The 6,000-nt window shown below is 42.8% G+C and overlaps 1 long non-coding RNA gene and 1 pseudogene across 1 annotated transcript in view; one reads left to right on the forward strand and one right to left on the reverse strand.

Moving 5' to 3' along the window:
- The window catches only part of LOC143958947 (uncharacterized), a 125,042-nt gene extending 120,885 nt beyond the window's left edge, over positions 1–4,157 (reverse strand). Inside the window, exon 1 of the long non-coding RNA XR_013270156.1 lies at positions 4,018–4,157. This is a non-coding gene — a long non-coding RNA (uncharacterized LOC143958947). The remainder of the gene's footprint in view (positions 1–4,017) is intronic.
- On the forward strand, positions 3,622–3,739 carry LOC143958972 (5S ribosomal RNA; annotated as a pseudogene).
- Positions 4,158–6,000: the final 1,843 nt, after the last annotated feature.

Raw genomic sequence — 6,000 nt, forward strand, 5'->3', positions numbered from 1 at the left:
GGTGGGCATACTAATGAGCAGCAAACGGGTAGTTAACAGCATTATATACAAACAATGCTACAGTGGGCTTGGGAGGGGGTCCTGTCTAAATCCCGCTCTAGCAAATGGGCAGCAAGTGATATCTATGTGCATTGAAACTGAACCCTACTCTGTTTTTGCTTGCTACTGGCTACACTATACATGGACATTAATGAATAGTTTTCATTGAAAACTTTCATATGGTTTAAATTATGGACGTTTAAACCCATTTGTGTGGGAATGGCATGTGTCATACCTTTTCCCCTATGGGGAGAAGACATCTTGACCCAGTCCCTAAAGTCTGAACCAAGAATAGGGCACATTGATTTTGGCCTGGCCAAAGTTTGTTGGCTGTAGTATGGTGCCCTCATACTCTAACCAAGAAAAGCTAAGAACCATTCCAAGATCAAAACACCGAATTCCCAGGAAGAAAGGATGAATAGTTAGAATAGGATCTGCCATTCACTTCATAGGCCATAACCAAACATTTGGACTGCCTGCCATGTTGCCCTAGAAGCAGTTGGAAGAGAGACTGAATCAGATCTAGCCCGGCCTTCTCAGAGGAATGAGCACTCTTCCGCAAGTCCAGCACGAACTGAGATTGACCCAGTCCCTCAGCCTTCTACTTCAGAACAACCTAGCAACCAGACTAGAGGCTTAATTATAGCTTACAATTGAAATGTAAGATGGTCTTCCAACAGCCGCCCTTTACTTCCAGAGAGCGGGGGCTCTCTGTAGACTTTCCCAAGAGGGATCAGACTGAAATCCCTGCTCTCTTTCTTATTCCTAACTCCATCCAGCAATATTTTTGGGTCCACAAAATTCAGTGGGTAAACCCAAGCAATGAGTTCTGATTAAAGCTCATAACTCAGGCAGTTAATTGAGCTATATACTTTTTCATTCCTAACGCAGTCAAGCAATATTTTTGGGTCCACAAAATTCAGTGATGAACCCAAGCAATGAGTTATGATTAAAGCTCATAACTCTGACACTGCTTCTATAGCATGTTAGACAATTTATTTTATCATCCTTAACCACTTAAGGACCGCCGCATGGCAATGTACGTCGGTGCAATGGCACCGACAGGCACAAGGGCAGCACAGTGGTGTAGTGGTTGGCACTCTCACCTAGGAATAAGAAGGGTCACTGGTTCAAATCCCAACCACAACACTACCTGCTTGGAGTTTGCATGTTCTCCCTGTGTCTGCGTGGGTTTTCTCCGGGTACTCCGGTTTCCTCCCACAATCCAAAGACATGCAGGTAGGTTAATTGGCCTCTGTCCAAAGTTGGCCCTAGTATATGCATGGGGACCTTGGATTGTGGGCTCCTTGAGGGTAGGGACCAATGTGAGTGTGCAATGTACAGGAATAGGGACAATTGTAGACACTCACTTAGGTTGAACTGGATGGACTGGTGTCTTTTTTCAACCTAACTAACTATGAAACTATGAAAGCACGTACATGTACGTGCTTGCCTTCCAGTGGGTGGGGGGTCCGATCGGACCCCCCTCCCGCTGGATGCGGCGGTCCGTTTCGCTTCAGGAGCGATCCGGGATGAGGGGATGGCCGTTGGTTTCTGGCCATCCCCTCTCGATCGCTCCTGGCGAATGAGAAGCTTCCCCCGCTGTGTATAGTAAACACAGGCAGGGAGGAAGTGATGTCATTCTCCTCGGGGCGGTCTTATTGACCGGACTACGAGGAGAACAGTGAAAGTAAGTGTGCACCAACACTACACTGACATGTAGGTACACAACCCCCCCCCCCCCCCCCCCCATCTCCCCCCCTCCCAGTCACAGTGTCACTGATTGCAGTGATCATTTATTTATTGATCACTGCATTTAGTGTCAGTTGTGACAGTAAATACTGTCAGGGCAGTTAATGTTAGGTCCAGGGTAGCCCCCTACCCCCCCAATAAAGGTTTAACCCCCTGATTGCCCCTAGAGTTAACCCTTTCACCCCCTTTTGCCAGTGTCACTAAGCGATCGTTTTTCTGATCGCTCCATTAGTGTCACTGGTGCCGCTAAGTAGCTAGTTATTTTTTTTAGGTTACAAAAGAAATTAGAAATCTGCGCTTAGTAAAATAAAATAAAATAAAATGATATAAAAACAGCAGCTGAACACTATAACCTGGATACTGGGCACACAAAAGCAGAAAAAAGTAAAAGTGCTTTGCTTGGCCTCTTAAATATAAATGTGACTTAATAGGGAAAATGTGTGTGTATGGAAAATGTGAAAAACCTAAATAATGTGAAAAATCATTAGTGAAAAATACTTTGAAAACCCAAATTTCCAATGAAGTCAAAAGAAATTAATCTGTAACTCAAATGTCCATTAAAATGAAAAACCAAATAATCATAAAAAATAATGTGACACAATATAAAGTCCCATGTGAAATATAAGACAAAAAATGATGATTGATCTTGTATGTTCAAAACAACAATAATAATGCTTGACCACGTGGACCCTTCACCTCTGTAAACCAATAATGAATGGAGGCTTACCAGATCTCCAGTGACCCCCTGTTAAGGGAGGTCAGTCTGCGCAGATACGATCACATAGACGTTTCGATAAGGAAGCCGAAAGCCGACCCAATCGTTTCGGTGCAAGAAGCCGGGAAACGACCCAATCCTTCGGATATCACGTAGTCTCCAAATACGCTCGGATCCTCTCTTAGGCCTCAAAACGTCATATCACTGGTGCTGCTCCTGGATAATGCTAATGCACCTGGGGTGCACGCTGCGTGCCTGGGCACACCCTAATCACCCCAGGTGCATTCATTATTGGTTTACAGAGGTGAAGGGTCCACGTGGTCAAGCATTATTATTGTTGTTTTGAACATACAAGATCAATCATCATTTTTTGTCTTATATTTCACATGGGACTTTATATTGTGTCACATTATTTTTTATGATTATTTGGTTTTTCACTTTAATGGACATTTGAGTTACAGATTCATTTCTTTTGACTTCATTGGACATTTGGGTTTTCAAAGTATTTTTCACTAATGATTTTTCACATTATTTAGGTTTTTCACATTTTCCATACACACACATTTTTCCTATTAAGTCACATTAATACACATTTATATTTAAGAGGCCAAGCACTGCACTTTTATTTTTTTTAGGTTCACCGCCAGGTTTTTATAGAGCTAGGTACCCCGATATACTGCCCAATAATGGTTTACGCTGCACTTAGGTCTAGGGACATTCAGGGTGACATGGTTAGCACCTGGATGGGAAACCGCCAGGGAATACCAGGTGCCGTATTCTTTTTTTTAATATGTTGTTGGCGTCGATGACCTGTTTTATTTTTCTGCTTGTTTGCCGAGGTGACCATCTTGGCATTTGTCAAGAGGGTTGAGAGTGGCCAGAAAGATCGCCTACGACCAAATCAGCCTGAATTTGCCAGATCTCATTTGATTTTGGATGCTAAGCAGGGTCGGGCCTGTTTAGTACCTGGGTGGGATTCCGCCTGGGAATTCCAGGTGCCGTAGACTTTTTCTTAATATGTTGTTGGCGTCGACGACCTGTTTTATTTTGCTGGTTGTTTGCCAAGGTGAATATGTTGGCGTTTGTCAAGAGGGTTGAGAGTGGCCAGAAAGATCGCTTACTGTACATCACCCTGAATGCGCCCGATCTCATCTGATCTCGGATGCTAAGCAGGGTCGAACCTGGTTAGTACCTGGATAGTACACCGCATGGGAATACCAGGAGCTGTAGGCTTTTTTTTAATATGTTGTTGATGTCGACAACCTCTTTTATTTTTCTGCTTTTTTGCCGAGGTGACCATCTTGGTGTTTTTCAAGAGGGTTGAGAGTGGCCAAAAAGATCGCCTACGGCCACATCACCCTGAATGCGCCTGATCTCGTCTGATCTCGGATACTAACCAGGGTCGGGCCTGGTTAGAGCCTGGATGGAAGACCCCCTGGGAATACATTCTGAAATGGTACATTTAGAATATTTATTTTATCATCATCCATGATTTTTATGTAGGTACCCACCATCTGCTAATGCTGCAGAAGCAGAAAAGGGATTCCGTCTTGCTTGGAGTGTGCCTGGCTTCCCATCTTGCTTTGAGAGATCATAGCTTCCCATCTTGCTTGAAGATTTCATGGCTTATCAAACAGTCATGAAAAAGAGAAAATTTACAATGGAATTATGCTTACTTATCCAGAGAGAATGAAATCTGAGGTTTGGGTTAAAAATACAAAATCGAAACCATGGCACGATATACATTTTTTTTACTGTTAACCTAAAATGCTTACTTCATGGTTAAACCTGGCTTAACCCATTCATGACTAAGCCTATTTTTGGCATTTGGTGTTTACAAGTTAAAATCCATATTTTTTGCTAGAAAATTACTTGGAACCCCCAAACATTATATATATATATATATATTTTTTAACAGAGACTCTAGAGAATAAAACGGCGATTGTTGCAATATTTTATGTCACACGGTATTTGCTCAGCGGTGTTTTAAATGCAACTTTTTGGGAAAAGGGACACTTTCATGAATAAAAAAAAAAAAACAGTAAAATTATCCCATTTTTTTTTTTTGCATAATGTGAAAGATAATGTTACGCCAAGTAAATAGATACCAAACATGCCACACTTTATAATTGCATGCACTTGTGGATTGACGACAAAGTACGGTACCTAAAAACCTCAATAGGCGACGCTTTAAACATTTTTTTACGGTTACCAGGTTAGAGTTTCAGAGGAGGTCTAGTGCTAGAATTAGTGCATCAGCGCTGAAAGCTGAAAATTGGTCTGGGCAGGAGGGGGGTTTAAGTGCCCAGTAAGCAAGTGGTTAAAGTGGTGCTCCGGCCAAAATTACACTTTTTAAATAAAAATACCCCTATAATACACAAGCTTAATGTATTCAGTAAAGTTGGTCTGTAAACTAAGGTCTGTTTTGTTAGGTTATTACAGCATTTTGAAAGTTTATAAACTAGCAGCAGACTGTGACCATCTGAAGTGTGGGCATCTGAAGCCAGACTGTATTTCTTCCTGGATTTCAGCCTTGCAGATCTCGCACATGCTCAATGCTGCACAAGCAGTGTAATAAGTTTCAGGTCAGGTTTCCATGGCAACGGCAGTGTTAGAGGAAGTTGCCACCCATATCTATGCAAACCCCTCCTCCCTCCAGGAACCAGTAAATATACTGCATGTACAAGGAATATTATTCAAGAAACACACACACACACTATATCTACACTCAGCTGATACTTTTTTCTGTACAGCTTTTCATTTAAAAAGAAAAAAATAATAATTAAAAAAATAATAATCTCAGCAACACAATTCATTTATGCATCTAGACGTATTGAAGACGACTTTATGAAGTTCAAACTGTGCATATTAATTTTGAAAAATTGTGCTTGTGTTTTGGTGTTAGGCCCCTTTCACACGGGATGGATCAGTAATGATCCGCCCCGTGATAATCCGCTTGCTCAGCGGGGATCGCTCTGTTGTCCCCGCTGAGCCGGAGGATAACAGGGCGGTCCCAGCACACTGTGCATGGACCGCCCTGTCAGCTCTCCGCTCTCCTCTATGGGGGATCGTCTGTCCGTGTTCATCCGATCCGCTCTGCAGACGGATTGAAAAATAGGATTTTCCTCCGTCTGCAGAATCCGACAATTGCGGAGGCGGACGATATCGGGTGTTTGCGGATGTTCATCCGCCGACACCCGCTATCCCATAGGAATGCATGTATGTCCGTACTTCATCCGCAAACGGATGGATGAAATACGCACATAATGTCCGCATGTGTGAATGGGGCCTTAGATGGGATGGTGGGAGTATTTAAAAAAACTGCTTATTTACAACTATTTGCACAAACAACTTTCTCTATGTTACATAGATAATCGGGTTAAAAATAAGAAAATATTCCCCCAGCACATCGCATCGCCCCCCTCCCGGTAAAATCGCATCCCCCCAGCACATTGCATCACAACGCCCCCAGCACATCGAATCGCATCTCCCCC

Source organism: Lithobates pipiens, unplaced genomic scaffold, assembly GCF_037356315.1.
Source record: "Lithobates pipiens isolate NorthernLeopardFrog02 unplaced genomic scaffold, aLitPip1_a1.2 Scaffold_66, whole genome shotgun sequence".
Taxonomy (NCBI): Eukaryota; Metazoa; Chordata; class Amphibia; order Anura; family Ranidae; genus Lithobates; species Lithobates pipiens.